Genomic DNA, 17500 nt, shown 5'->3' with positions numbered 1-17500 from the left:
CTAGCCTTGCTTTCAGGTGCATAGGCTTCAATAAGGGAGTCTTTCTCGGACGACATGCTTTTAAACCAGCTCTCTTCAAAACTCTACCAACTGTATGTCGAGATACATTCACTCCAGAGGTGCTCTGTTCATCAACAATCTCCACAACAGAGATCCTTGGGTTTTGTTTTACTTGTCGAACAATTTTCAGTTCATCTCTTGGGGAAAGAATCCTTTTTCTCCCTCTACCCTCTAAACTCATAACGTGGCCTTGCGATTTGAACTTGTTTATTATGGCTCTAACAGTGGATTTGGGAAGGTTTAGCTTCTTTGAAATCTTATCATAGCCCTCCCCATTGGTATGGCATGCTACAACAAGCTTCCTGACGTCTTCGCTGTGTTCCTTAGTTTTAACCATGGCGATTGAAAATTATAATTTAGTCACTTATAATAGTTTAAATAAATCGCTATCTAAAAATTATCTGAAAAAAATTATTCACTGAATTAGCGTTAAACAAGCATAATATGGCTATAAAAAAGTTCAGAAAGCACGTAAACCGGAAATTGATTGATATTATACTGATACTAAAAGAAAAACAAAGCCGTGCCAATAATTTTGAACAAGGTTTTTTTGCAATTATGTTTGTTGTTCCTTTGTTATTTATTTTTTTCTAAAATCCGATTGCTGCATCGGAAAGGCCAGTTAAAAATACATAATATACTTTGTAATCACTGCATCAACTCGCTCTCGAATTTACTATAATACCAATAATTTATTTATACAAGGGATCATCATTTTTTACCATGAAACACTGTTTCGAGGATTTACAAACAAAACAGTATATTACATCATGGCTCCCCAGCAATGTTGATCAAACACCACCACCCTTTAAGGTTCGTCTCATACAAAAATTAGAAAAATTTTTTTTTGTAGTTTTCAGTGTACTTTAAAATTTGTTTCTGTTGTAGCCAATAGTGACCGACAAATTTATGTTTCCTTACAAAGAGAAAGTGTTATATATGTAATAATAATATAAATATGCAAGGAGTATGGTCGTAAAGTTCATTGGTTGGTATTTTTAAGTAATGTGTTAAAAAATTTGTTTTAATTCACGAACCGGTTTTAAAAACAATCAAAATGACATCGACTTTGAAATGGAGAGCCCCATTTTCAATTTGAAGGAGGGGCACCTGAGAATTCTGTGTTAACAATTTAATAGAGTTCCGTCAACGTAAGGAATATTTATAAACATATTTCAACGTTATTTAGTGCTTGAGGAATATTCGATTATGGCATGTGTAGCTTATATAAAAATTCATTTAAGTAGTTATTGCCTCAAATTTCGTTTTAATTTTGGGTCGCTGAAATTATTTCCAGTAAAGAGCATTAAAAACTATTTCAAAACAAAAAAAAAACATTAACTGAACTTTTATTGACTATGGTAACACATTTCTTCTATATTTATTTTTATTTTATTTTTTCGGGTAGTCGTTTGTTTGCTTTTCTGCTAAACACTCTTACTAAATAATATCGACGAAATATCGAAAAACAAAGAAACAAAAACAGTCTTGAAAAATAATGAAGCTTTACTTACTTTAGTAAAATAATTCGAAACAGCAAAATGGCATATTAAAAAAAGTAAACACGTAATTACTTTAGTTTTTTAAAGGAAAGAATCGATATAAATATGAATAAGAACAAAATGGCGCCCTTTTCAAGCAGAACAGCTTCGTTTCAGTTTTACAGTATTGAACGATGTAGTATTTCGCCGTCGGGTTCAGGGTTGTACTATTGTAATGTAAATAACACGCAGAAAGGGTTTCAATCAACTGAATTCCTTCTAGTACACTGACAAAAAGCTTAAACAGATATGTAAATAAAAATAAAAATGTTTTCAAAAAGACACGTAATAATAATAAGAGCAGGATTTTTTCCTTCTTTTGACACGATAACAAGTAACGTTCTTATTTTTTTATTATTTATCTATTTTCGAAAGAGTGCCATGTGCAAGTGGAGAAGGAAAAAAACAGAGTTATGCAAAATTTGTGTCGAGAATTGTCTAAACGTTCGACTTTTTTTGGCTTTCACTTTAATAAGAACGTGAATTTATGAGGTGTATTTATTCGACACAATATGATTCAACTCAAAAAAATAAATAAAAGCTAACATTAATTAAGATTAAAGTTAAGATGTTATTGTGGACGCCCACCTCTTTTATAAAAACTTGTTAAACTTTGGACATATTAACATTCTATGGAGGTCAGGCGTGAACGAACACCCATTACTTTTATTATACCATATTTCTTCAAACTGAAACATAATTATCAAAGTATACTTACGCAAATAGATATGAAAAGTCTTTGTTAAAGTTTGTGCCATATTTCCATGGAGTCATCATCATCATCATCGGCGGTCACTCGTGTCCGAGTAAGACTGTTGTTTTTTTTTTTTTTTTTACAAAGGCATCACCACATTATCAAGGCCCAGAGGCCACTCAAGGATAAGGGTTAAAGAGTGTACAGTAGAAATTGGTCAATATAGTAATCGTTAGTAATGAAAATTTGGTAAATTTAATAACTTATATGGAACGGCTCACCAAGAACTTATTTACTTTAGACTTGAACACAACCATATTGTAGTCAGCCGGAAAGCAGGAAAACGGAAGACAATTCCACAGGCTCTAAGAAAGAAGCTTTGTTCATGGAATCTACGTTTAGGTTTAGGCACAGATAAAGAGTGGGGGAAATTATTGATAGTGTTTACAGCTAGACGAGTGTTTCTTGTGAAAGTTTGGCGAGGGGGGACCAAAGATTGAAGCTCAGTTGAACACTTTCCATGAAAATAACGATACATCAGAGACAAACTCGCAACATCTCTCCTGTGAGATAGAGGTTGCAAGGAGGAGAAAAGGACATCTCCTACGAGGCTACGAAGTCTATTTTGAACTCTATCAAGGCAGGACAAGTCCTTTCTAGCAGCTCCTGCCCAGATGTGGCAACAGTATTCCATCCTTGGACGTACCTGTCCTCCGTTGTGGCTTCTGTGGGTCCTCAGGTGAGCATAGAGCCCAATCCTAGACCCAATTTGTCTTGTGCAATTTGGGCAGATAAAGGTAGTGGTGGTGGGGTGGGGTTGGGTGTGTCTGGTTAATAATCTGTCCTTTCTGTGCTTGCGTTTATCCTCAGCAGCTTGATTTAGGTCACTACTATAAAGCGCAGCACCTTTGTGGACAGCGCTCCTCCATGCCAACCTGCTCCCAGCCACGTCCTCCCATGTCTCAAGGTCCATGTGAAACCGCTTTAGATTTGCTTTGATGTTGTCCTTATACCTCATCTTTTGGCCACCCTGGGCACGCTTTCCCTCAACAAGCTGAGAGTAGAAAATCTGTTTTGGGAGGCGGAGATCCGGCATTCGGACAACATGACCAGTCCATGGAGTACAAGCGCGAACGCACACCCCCACTATTGTATTATACCATCCTTATTTAAGTTGAAACATACTTATCAAAGTATTCTTGTAAACGTTTTTGTTTTTATTTTTATTCCCATACTTTGGGGACAGGCGCGAATGCAGACCCCACAATTTTTATGAACCACCGTTCTGCGAGTTCAAACATACCCATTCATGATCCTCGATACATCTTCTATCATTATATTTAATCAGTTTTTTAAAATAGTTAACCATATAGGAGCCTATTCGTGACCACACACGCGCACACAGACGTTTAGGTTTATATTATAGATATCTATCTAATATTACTGCCAGATATACCTTGTAAATCCTAAAATCACAGGTTTCCATACAAGTTGATTTTTTTTGTTTTTAAATAGGCATCACCACTTATCAAGGACAAGAGACCACTCGAGGATAAGGGTTAAAGAGTGTACAGTAGAAATTGGACAATGTATTAATCGTTAGTAATTGAAATTCGGTAAATTTGTTAACAAGTGGGATGGCTCATCAAGAACTTGTTTACGTTAGACTTGAAGACAACCATATTGTAATAAGCTGGAAAGCAGAAAAATGGAAGACAATTCCACAGGCGTGCAGTTCTAAGAAAGAAGCTTTGCTCATGGAATCTACGTTTAGGTTTAGGCACAGATAAAGAGTGGGGGAATTAGTGGTAGTGTTTTCAGCTAGACGGGTGTTTCTTGTGAAAGTTTGGCGAGGGGGGGACCATAGACTGAAGCTTAGTCAAACACTTTCCATGAAAATAACGATAAAGCAGAGACAAACTCGCGACATCTCTTCTGTGAGATAGAGAGTGTAGGAAAGAGAAAAGGATAACTCCTACGAGACTACCAAGTCTATTTTGAACTCTATCAAGGTAGGGCAGGTCCTTTCTAGCAGCTCCTGCCCAGATGTGGCAACAGTATTCCATCCTTGGACATACCTGGCTCTTATATAGATAGAGAATTGCATCAGCAGTGATAAATCTACTGGATCGATAGAAGGATCCACCATTTTTTCAGCGGCCTTGGCAACAGATTTGATGTACGTGTTTCATTTAAGATCAGGAGTAAAGGTCAAGCCCAGAAGCTTGTCAAAACTTGAGGCCTCCTCAAGACGAGAGCCATTCATTTCAACTGAAGCCAAATGGGGATCAGAGCGTTGATGATGTAAAGAGAGAAACTTGGTTTTAGATGCCTTAAAAGTAACCAGCCACTCCTTTCCCCATTGTACCACGTGCTCTGATTTTTGCCCCTCAACTTCTACTCTTATGAACCTGTCAGAGAAAAATGCTTTAATAATTGCGAAGACATTTCGAGCTATACAATAGCTAGAGATCTTGTGAAGTAAACCGTGATGCCATACCCTATCAAAGGCCTTGGATATGTTAAGAGCAATTGCTCTAGAAAGGTTTCCTCCGTCGAGAGATTCGCTAATCATATAAGATATAACTGTAAGCACATCTGCTGTAGATCTAGCAGAACGGAAACCATATTGCGTGTCACTAAGAAGGTTATTTTTGCTAAGATGGTTGATTACTTCTCTATTTAACAAAAATTCCAGCAACTTACTCATGACGTATAGGAGATTTATTGGCCTATACTGAGAAGGGAATGAGCGATCACCTGAATTCTTAAATACAGGGCACACTGATAATATTTTCTAGGGTGATGGGAAGCAATTCTTCTTAAGACAACGTTTAAACAGTTTTGTAAGTATGGACGTTAGTTCTGGTTGATGTTTTTTTAGTACTATAATTGGAATATCGTCAGGGCCGGTTGCTTTACTGGAATCAAGGTTTTTAATTAGTTTGGCAACATCACGTACAGATATATGTATATCACATAGCGTGTTTTCTGATACAGGAGGAAATATTGCATGTTGGCGGTCTTTGTCGCAAAGGGTAGAATAAGCTGCAAAGTTCTTGACAAAGAGTTTGGCTTTGTCTGATGCTGATGAGATTACCTCAGGTCCATTGATGATAGTTGGGATAGAGCACACGCTTCTGTTCAGGATTCTGTTTGCTATTTGCCAAAACTGGTGGGAACCAAGCTGCTGCTCAGCTACTTTGGACTTGGCGTACTGAGCATACAACTCTATTGCGTTCTTTATTACTTTGTTACAATGGTTGCTGGCAGTCCTGAAAGCGGCTTTAATTTCCATACATCTATTACGTTGGAAGCTGTGGAAAAAGTGATTTCTGTGTGCAATGGCAGCAGCACATTTTGAAGAAGAGAACCATGGTTGGCTGTTAGGTTTTTGCTGAAACTTTTTCGATGGTATGAAACGGTCTATACCTACAATTAACCATTCCATCCGGTCCGATACTATAGAGGACACATTCTTTTTAAACATGGAACATAGAGGTAGATCCGATATAAATGTACGGAAGTTATCCCAGTCAGCCATAGTGTATCGATATACTGTACGATTGAGAGGTATGTCTAGGGACTTATTACATTTCATTTTTATCTTAACTGATACAACAGAGTGGTCGTAAGATCCAAGAGGAGACAGAACAGAAACTGAACATAGTTCAGGGCAAGTTGTGAGAAAAAGGCCTAGTAGACTCGAATAATGGCCGTCATTGTCGGGCACACGGGTGGGTTCGTGAACAATCTGAGTGAGGTCATAAGCAATGGAGAAATCATGACAGAACCTCCCCTCATCATCGGTCTTGTTTGAGTGGGTCAACCATTCGACGTTGTGAACATTGAAGTCTCCACATACGTGAAAGTTAGCTGAAAGATGAGCAGATAGGACTTGGTCAATTTTCTCAGATATGCTTTTAAAGATAGAAACTCCGCTGTTGTACGGGCGATAAAGAGTAAATATAAATCCAGTAGTTTTAGCAAGTGCAACCTGGAAGCACATATAGGGTAAGTTAGGATCTTCTCTGGAGATGTCCCTACCACATGGAAAGCCATCTTTAATATAGGCACATATTCCATGTCCATAGCGATCTTGGGGGTCAGATTTAGAAGTTAAGTTAGAGTATCCTTTAATTACGAACTAATCTAGAGAAATAGTCTGTCCAATGCCAGTTTCGCTTAAAAATAAAAGGTCAGGTTTAGTTTTCTGTAATTGGGCTTCAACCTCTGGAAGGTTAGAACGTAGACCCCTGATGTGGAAGAAGGAACCATCGTAGTGATGGTCTGCGTTGGAAGTTGGAGGTCCGGGTTTATTCGTGCATTTTTTCTTGAAACTTGTCATGATGGAATTTTGGAATTTGTGGACTAGGTCGTCAGACTTGCTTAGAGCAGGACAGAGAGGGGAAACTAAGAGAAAAAAAAGAAAGAAATTTGTTTTGTAATACATGAAAGCCGTAACAATTACCCACTAATATCGCATCGAGAGGCCCACCAGAGGCTACTGCATGGTGCAGAATCCATTCACCAAATGGCAATACAGACGCCTCAGTACTTTGCACCTGTTGATAGGACAGCCTCCGTAATGAGTAATCCTACCTTTTAAACTAGAAGAGCTAAAGTCAAAAAAAAAGTAAAATTACCATATACACGCATGTGCGTAGAACCCGGAAGATAAAAATAGAACACACACATACACACAATATCCGGTCCAAGAAATCACTCCCCCCCTCCTCCAAATTTGATTAGCCGTGATACTGTTAGTGCTGTCGTGCGTGGCGCAAGGAAGTTAGGTATTATCCAAAATCATCCTAGTCCTACAAAAATACCAACTTTGTTATTTCTTCTCTTTTAAATTTCTTATTTGATTTTGTAATTATGTGTATTTTAATTTATATATGCATTCATCTTGTTTTCTCTGGTTAGATTTTTAAATTCACCCCCCCAAGCAAAACTCAACCATGTTCTGTTCCAGCTTTAATAATTCCACGCTCTGTACTAAAATAGCATTAGGCAGGATAACTTTTCCGAAATTAGCACAAACGTGAATTTATTTTTTCTACCGTAGAACTGAGAAGAACTTTATTTAAGTAATATACTTAATATCTACAATTACCATATGCTCGCTTGTATTAATAAAGAGGCCTCGGTATCATCTCTACCAAACCTCTGAATATAGCTTGTAATTAACTGTTACTATAATTGTAACTGAAATCTACAGTGATATTAGCTGCGTCACTAGGGTTTTTTTTCTGAATAGATATGATATTTTGTCCCCAACCTTAATGACTGCCTAAAAATATGAATTCCGAATCACGGCGAAATAATTGTTTCTCTTTACCTCCAAGACGACTGCCTATGTCTAACCTGCATGCAAAATAGTGGAAAAGAAGGGAAGATCTTATTCCTTTCTCCCAAGCTAAAACAATACTGTAAACTCTAAATCCAAATGAAACTTTACTGTATTCTGTAAATTAATAACCCCGACCCTTGAAAGCTAACAATCTGCCCCCCCTCTAGCTGCCACTAAAACCCTAAATTATACATACGCCTTAGTAGTGGAATCCTTAGCCTCAAGCTCCTAACTTTCACATGCTAACCGCCTAACAGTCATCACTAAACATCTATACATTTCTACCTCTGACATGAGTTCCTATCCAGTTTGCTACTTACCAGCCAAAAGTATGCACTTCATTACATAACAACTGCCTCTTCCTAGATGGTTTTGCAACGAACAATACTAAACCAAATCCAATACTCCCTGTCATGCAAAACGCTCGATGACTCTTAAATGAAAACTGAAACTATCTCCCCCTCAATAGTAGAAACACTGACACAACTTCTATCTATTTGCATCTACTGAAAACTTGCCCAAATACCTATTTACTTAATTATACATACGGAATACGCCATGTCTTAAAATGTACCTCCAGTTACACTCTGAGTGTACTGCATCTACACCTTAACCTCCGTAAATCTAAATATACAGTGACTGGGCAAAATTCTTAGCTCAATTCCTAATACCTACTCAAACTATAACGTTATCCTGAACCTAAACTAACATAAAGCTTAAAAAAATGAAAAACCTAAAGGTAAAAGTCTTAATTCACACTAACGCTTTTCTAACAAGCCTCCCCACAAAACTGCTTACACTGCATGCCCCGAAATCACTTTGAGGAGTGTAACTATTCATTAGATATATAACCTCTACAAACTTACCCTGTAGCATTAACTAACCACGTGGGGTCGCAGAAATACCTGGATTAGGATCCAGGCGCGGAGCAAACCCTCTTAGGGCTGATGGACCCAGTAGATCTTCCCAGATCACCCGTCTAGGAGAAGGAAAACTCTGAAATTAAACCAAAGGGGAGCGAGGCCTCTCCAATCTTGGATGACAACCTTCCTAGAGCTGGTGACTCAAACAAATTACCGGTCTGCAAACCTAAATTGCTTAAGGAGTAGATAGGCTCTGTCTATCGCCGGCTTCCATACTCCTTCTTTACCTATTAGTCAAGCGCAGAGACACTATCACAAGTGAATCGACAAAACACTTAGTGGTAGATCTTGTTTCTTGTCAAGGGCAATGAATGCCGTTCCCCTATTCCCGTAACATCCCACCCCTCAAAACTGGGAACTTGGGAGTGCTTGAGTACCACACATGCCAGTGCAATTAGATTGGAGTGATCTCCTTCTGATGGGCTGAGGGTACCGGATTGACAGTTCCTGGCTGCTGTTTCCGACTGGTAGTACAGGTGCCCTAACTCTTTGGTAGCGCTTAGAGCGGCTGCTCCATTAACAGTTGTATAATATCAGGATGTTTGTAGTGCCATGGAAAGGGACCCTGCACTCATCCCCGATGGGCTTTCCTGAGGACACAGTCCTAGTTGAAGAAAGGTCAGCTAATGGTCAACTTGTGTTGCATGTCTGATACCCTGCATAACCTCTTGTTCAGCTCCCCCTCGCCTAACTGAAACTCTTTAAAAACATGATGACAGTACAATAAAAAAAATAACCTTAAACCAGGCCTAGGCACAAACAAATCCAACTTGCCTCCTCCTTTGAGGCTTGCATTCACTAACATCCGTGGGCTTAGAACTAATTTAGCTGATGTTGAAGCATTTCTCCTAACAAATACCCCGGATATCTTAGCACTAAGCGAGACTCTCGACCCAGGACTGCACCATAATAAACATAGTCTCTGACAGCATAGAAGCAACACTCTCCCTCGACACTAGCGCACAAAAACATGTATTTGGTGACTTTAATGTCCACCACAAAAACTGGCTTGGATTCTCTACTCCCACGGATGCAGCGGGCAGCTCAGCACATAGTTTCGCTATATCTCACTCCCTATCACAAATGGTTATGTTTCCAACCCGTTTCTCTAAACAGCAAGAACAACACGCATCACTTCTAGATCTGTTTCTGACTACAGTTCCCGAGGATTGTATAACAAATGCTGACAGCCCACTCGGGAACGCTGACCATGCAGTGATAATGGTAGAAATCGCCCTAAATTATAGACCCAAAACTGAAGAGCCAGTGCTCAAAACAACGAGATATTATAAAAAGGCTGACTGGGAAGCCATCAGAGATCTTATAAGAGGTGCCCCATGGGGAAATATTTTTTCTCTTCCTGCTAAACAGTGCGCAAATGAGACCACTCAATGGTTCAAAACAGCAATTGAAGCACATGTTCCCGTGCGGAAATTTTATAGCAAGCTCCACTCTCCCCAATGGTTTACTTCGACTTGCGCAACTGCCATTGCTCAAAGGCAGCATGGATACCGCAGATTTAACCGACATAATCAAGTTCAAACAAACAGATGTATATAGAAGCTAGAAGTAACGTAAAGAATGACATACCGACAGCTAAGAGAGAATTTACTGAAACCACTAAAAAACGCATCGAAGCAAAAAAATTACGAAATCGTGACTTCTGGAAAATCTACCATATAATGGGCAATCAACAATTCTCCCACTAACTAACAATCACGAGGTTGTTTGCTCAGCAACCGACAAGGCTTATATGCAAGCCAGCCGGTTTGCCTTGAACTCCACACTGGACCCTTTCAACCACCCTCTGCCTGACTTTCCTTTGCGGACAGACGCCACGCTAGACGATCTAAAAATCACCCCTGCTCATGTACACGCCATCATAAAAAAACCCTTGACACTTCAAAAGCATGTGGACCTGATCTCATCCCAGCTGTGCTATTAAAAAAGTGCCCAGCAGAAGTAGCTCCAGTTTTCTCCAAACTCTATAACAAATGCCTTAATGAATCATGCTTTCCGGGCTGTTGGAAAACTGCTTCTGTGGTACCAGTATTCAAGAATTCTGGCGAAAGAACTGGCCCATCAAATTATCGTCCCATTAGCCTCCTCCCACTTTTCGCCAAAATATTTGAGACCATCATTAACCATGCTCTAGTCCGTTACCTTACAGATGCTAAACTTCTGACTGACAAACAATATGAATTTAGACAAGCCCGTTCCACAGCTGACATCCTCACTGTAATCTCTGAACGTATATACCATTCACTGGACAAAGCGGGGGAGGGCAGAGCGGTAGCTCTAGATATATATAAGGCTTTTGACAGAGTATAGCATGAGGGTCTCCTCAGGAAAATTAAATCATATAGTATCACTGGTAGAATACTTAACATAATTAAATCCTTCTTAGATAAGAGAAAAATCCATGTTGTCCTCGACGGTCGTACACTGTTTACAGTGTGATATAAATGCGGGAGTGCCTCAGGGTTTTATCCTTAGACCTCTATTGTTCCTAATATTTATTAATGACCTTCCCGACAAAACTGCCTCTGAGATGGGTATATTTGCTGATGACACCACGCTCTATAACAGGCATGACAGGAAAACAAATGAACACATATCTAAAGAAATGGCAAAAACACTAGAGTATGACCTCCAATCTGTAGTGGAATGGGGACATAAATGGATGGTCACATTCAATGCTGCCAAGACTAAACTGGTTTCCTTCATTAATCACAAGAAACCCTCTCTGCCACCAATAGCAATGGCCAGTGACTCCCTGTCTGAGAGTACATCTTTCAAACTACTTGGCCTAACGCTCACAGGAAACATGAGTTGGAACAATTATATTGAAAACATTGCCAGGGCCGCTGCAAAAAAGGTAGGCTCTCTCTACCGAGCTAGAAAACTACTGACACCTGAAAGTATCCTGTACCTCTATAAGGCCACCATTCGCCCATGTATGGAGTATTGCTATCATATTTGGGCTGGTACATCTGCTGCTAGTCTCTCGCTCCTAGACAAGGTTCAAAAGAGAGTCGCCAACCTGATAGACCCTGAACTATCATCTAAGCTTCAACCTCTATCCCATCGACGAAACGTTGCATCCCTCTGCTTGTTCTACAAGTATTTTAGCGGACTGCAGACCTTGTGCCCCCACGACGTAGACACCCTCGACAAACCGACAGGCAGCTAAATCCCACCCCCACACAGTAGAGATCCCTAGATGTAAAAGATCTTTCTACTCCAGTGGTTTCTTCCCCAGAACTGCTAGACTCTGGAATTCCATTCCAGGTCCCTGCTTCCCTAACTGTACTGACATGCAGAAGTTCAAGTGTAACGTGAACCGACATCTTGCTGCCCAAATCCCAACATAGTGCCCCAGTAGTTGCTGCCCCTGATAGTAGCCCCCTACACCAAAGTGGCAATGTGCCTTGTTTGGGGTAAAAATGTAATTAAAAAAAAAGTTTGGTCCCTGACTATCAGGTGGATAACGTCAGCACAGATAAAACGTTTACACCCTTACTAGTGACATGGCTAAAATTATAGACATAGAAACAGAAAATTTCCGCCACCCTAGAATACAGCTTTTGCTTCTCCCATTGTCAGAAAAATCAGGATTGAGGGACAATAAAAGGAAGCGAGAGTAACGGGAGTTGCCGATAACGCATCCACAATGCGTTTTCTACTCTCCATAAATTGATTGTTAGATAATTTTATTCTGAGGTATATATATATATATATATATATATATATATATATATATATATATATATATATATATATATATGATAGATAGATATAGATATATATCTCTCTATATATATACATATATATATGTATATCTATATATCTATATATATATATATATATGTACATCCATCTATCGATCTACATATATATGTCTATATCTACATATATATATATATATATATATATATATATAAAGGCGATTAGAACAGCAGTTTAAATATATATATAGACATATATATATAGACATATATATATAGACATATATATATAGACATATATATATGTCTATATATATGCCTATATATATGCCTATATATATGTCTATATATATATATATGTCTATATATATATATGTCTATATATATATATGTCTATATATATATGTCTATATATATATGTCTATATATATGTCTATATATATGTCTATATATATATATATGTTTATATATATATGTCTATATATATATGTCTATAGATATATATCTATATATATATATATGTCTATATATATGTCTATATATATGTATATGTTTATATATATGTATATATATGTCTATATATATATGTCTATATATATGTATATATATGTCTATATATATATGTCTATATATATGTCTGTATATATATATGTCTATATATATATGTCTATATATGTCTATATATATATGTCTATATATATATATGTATATATATGTCTATATATATGTCTATATATATATGTCTGTATATATATATATGTCTATATATATATATGTCTATATATATATGTCTATATATATATGTCTATATATATATGTCTATATATATATGTCTGTATATATATATATGTCTGTCTATATATATGTCTATATATATATGTCTATATATATATATATGTCTATATATATATATGTCTATATATATATATGTCTATATATATGTCTATATATATATATATGTCTATATATATATGTCTATATATATATATATGTATATATATATATATATGTATATATATATATATATATATATATATATATTTAAACTGCTGTTCTAATCCCCTTTAAATATATATATATATATATACTATATATATATATATATATGTATATATATATATAAGTTTGTTTTTGAAATATCGTTACTTTCAATGTATACTGTTTACGTTTGACAGGTGTAGGCTGTTATTTCAAACCCGTTAATTTGGAGTTAAGCTAAATGTATCTATTTTATAGAAGCAGAGCATATATAGTGTATAATTTTGTTGAAAATTCAAAGATTCATCCAAGGAATAAACGAAGGTTATAAAAAAGAAAACAAAATTTTACACTATATATATATATATATATATATATATATATATATATATATATAGCTAAGTTATTTATTTATTATTTTTAAAATAGTAATCTGCTGTTTTAAAAATAATATATATCTAGCTATGTATATATATATATATATATATATATATCAGTGTACATTTCCCTACGCAATAACTCTGTCAATTTTGAGTCTGCAGACTCTTAATTTGATATACAGGTAATGAGATTTGGGAAAATCGATGTGATCTGTTTTTGGCCAGAAATATGGCAATTAAGGGGTCAAAGTTCAACGATTTGACCTTTGAGAACTCTACCAAACTCCTCCGACAATTTTGAGTCTACGCACTTGAAATTTTAGACATGGTCTAACCTAATAACTTGATTTGAGCCCAAAACAATACATTTTAAAAGGTCATAATAGGGGTCAAAGTTTTAAAAAATTGATCTCTGTGGTCTCTTCCAAATTACTCAGACAATTTCTGGTCTAAATAATTGAAATTTTACATAAAGGGTATTTACAGATAGGGCAAGCTTTTTCATCAGTTTGGGTCGAAAATTTTTAGTTACCAATATATAAATGTATGTATGCATGTCTGCCTTAAACTTTCAATAGAAGCGACGGATTTTATCAAGATCAGTATCGTTTTAAAGTTCGACCTTTCATACGACAAATATCGAAAAATTGGCTAAAAACATTAATATCTTCCGCTTCAACTAGGCACTTGTCTAGCCTTAATTTTAAAAAATGTCGCTTCCGGTTTGGCGGTGGTCGTAACAGCATAAACGTTAGGTTTTACCCCGTTCTTTTCCTCCTTTGCTGTACGGGTTCGAGCCTGCCTTTCTACTACCTCTTTTTTTTTGTTGCTCAACATACACATCCAAACACCCGGGCAACGCCGGGCTGAAATGCTAGTATATCTTTAAAAGTGAAAGTGTCTGTGTGTGCGTGTGTATGTCTGTGTATATTTCCCTACGCAATAACTTCGTCAATTTTTAGTCTACAGACTCGAAATTTGAGATACAGGTTACTAAGATTTGGGAATATCGATGTAATAGGTAACCGGACAGAAATTTAGCGATAAAGGGATCAAAGTAAAAATATTGACCTTTGAGAACTCTACCAAACTACTCCTACAATTTTGTGTCTAAACGCTTGAAATTTTAGATATAGGTTCCTTAGACATGGATATAACTAAATAACTTAATGACAGCCCTAAACAATAAATGGTAAGGGGTCATAATAGGGGTCAAAGTTTAAAAAATTGACCTTTTTTTTGTTTTGCTCAGCATGCGTGCTCGTCCGTCGAAGTCGACGATGACCAAGGTATCAATCAGTTCGGCGTCAGGGGTTTGTGGGTCCTGAGATGGCTGATGAGGCCAATCCGTGCTCGGCAGACTCTTCCACACTCTGGACACGTGAAGGCGGTATCGGCAGGCTGTGAACCGGCAGCTCTCTCCTTCCTCCTCTTGCGCTTCTGCTGGTCGTGTGTCATGCGTTGATTCTCTGCCCTGTCGGCTCCTAGGCTGATGACGCAACGCCAGGCCGAACATTCAGCAGCGCGACTCTCCCAAGACTGGGGGCTGATGTCAAAGTCTTTTAGGGACGTTCTCAGACAGTCTTTATATCGTTTCTTTTGGCCCCCTGCATTCCGCTTTCCCTGGCTGAGTTCCCCATTTGAAAAGTTGTTTGGGGATTCGGCTGTCGTGCATGCGATAGACATGGCCTGCCCACCGGAGCTGGGTTTTGCGGATTATGGTGGTGATGGTATGGAGCCCCGCGCGCTTCAAGACTTCTGTGTCAGGAATTCTGTCTTGCCAGCGGATGTTGAGAAGATTACGGAGGCATCTGAGGTGGAAGCCATTCAGCTGTTTTTAATGTCTTTTATATGGCGTCCAAGTTGTCAGGAAGACTACTCGGTATACTTTCAGTTTGGTTGCGAGTGTAATGCCTCTCCTCTTCCACACATTGTCTCTAAGTCTTCCAAATGCACTGCTCGCTGTGGAGATCCTATGGTAAACCTCAATGTCAATGTTGGCGGTGCGGGAGAGGGTGCTGCCAAGGTAGGTGAATTGCTCCACAGCATGGATCTTCTGCCCTTTGACAGTGATGCCGGGTTCATGGTATGCATCTCCTGGGGCGGGTTGGTATATAACTTCTGTCTTCTTTGTACTGATGGTGAGACCAAAGTTGTTACAACTGGTGGAGAATCCGTCCATTTGACGTTGCATCTCTATCTCATTTCGGGCATTAAGGGCACAGTCATCGGCAAAGAGAAGGTCTCCGATGATGGTTTCCCTCACTCTCGTGACTGCCTGCATTCGCCTGATGTTAAACAATTTCCCGTCACTTCAGCATACACCTCACAACACAGACACACATATATATACATATCTATATATTTATATATATATATGTATATATATCAATATCTATATGCATATCATATATATCAATATCTATATGCATATCTATATCTATATATATCACATCTATATCTATATATCTATCTATATATATATGTACCCATATCTATATGCATATCTATATCTATATATATAATATCTATATCTATATATATCTACATATATATATATACTCATATATATATATATATATATATATATATATATCCATATCTATATATATACATATATATAAATGTATATATATCCATATCTATATATATACATGTATATATATCCATATATATACATGTATATATATACATGTATATATATCCATATCTATCTATATATTTATATATATATATATGTCGATATCCATATCTATATCTATATATATGTATACATATATATATATACATATCTATATATATATGTATACATATATATATATCCATATCAATATATATATATGTATATATATATCGATATCCATATCTATATATATATATATATATCGATATCCATATATATCTATATATAAATATATATCCATATCTATATATCTATAAATATATATATATATATTATCTATATCTATCTATATATATATATATTATCTATATCTATCTATATATATATATATCTTTAGATACAAATCTATATATATATATATATACATATATATATATACATATATACCTGTATCTATGTATACATATATGTCTATGTATGTATCGATCTATATATATATATATTTCTGTGTATATATATATATCTATATATTTTTATATATATATACATATATATATATATTTCTATATATATATATACATATATATATATATATTTCTATATATATATATACATACATATATCTATATATTTCTATATATATATGTACATATATAAATGTATTATGTACATATATATATATATATTTAGATATATATATATATACATATAGATATATATATATATTTAGATATATATATGCATATATATATTTCTATATATATATATATATATATATACATATATATTTTTTTTATATATATACATATATATATATTTCTATATATATACATATTTCTATATATATATATATTTCTATATATATATCTATATAGCTATCCATCGATATATATATATATATATATATATATATATATATATATATATATATACTAGTAAACGTACACGTCGTTGACTGGGTTCAAAAACAGCCTACAGAAAATTGACTCTGATTTATTAAATTATGATAGGTTATGGAAAGGTAGGTTTGTAAAGAGATAGCTTCGAATTTGAAGGAATCAAAACTAAAGCAAAATATGATGAAAGTAAAAATAAAATAGATAAACCCCATAATTTATTATACCATACCTGTTCACACTGAAACACTTATCACAATATTCTGTGGATCTATATTAAAAAACCTTGTTTAACTTTGTGACATATTTCCATTCTATGGA

The sequence above is a fragment of the Euprymna scolopes genome, chromosome 46 (genome assembly GCF_053919585.1).
Source record: "Euprymna scolopes isolate OS-2025 chromosome 46, ASM5391958v1, whole genome shotgun sequence".
Taxonomy (NCBI): domain Eukaryota; kingdom Metazoa; phylum Mollusca; class Cephalopoda; order Sepiida; family Sepiolidae; genus Euprymna; species Euprymna scolopes.
This window is presented reverse-complemented; position numbering follows the sequence as displayed.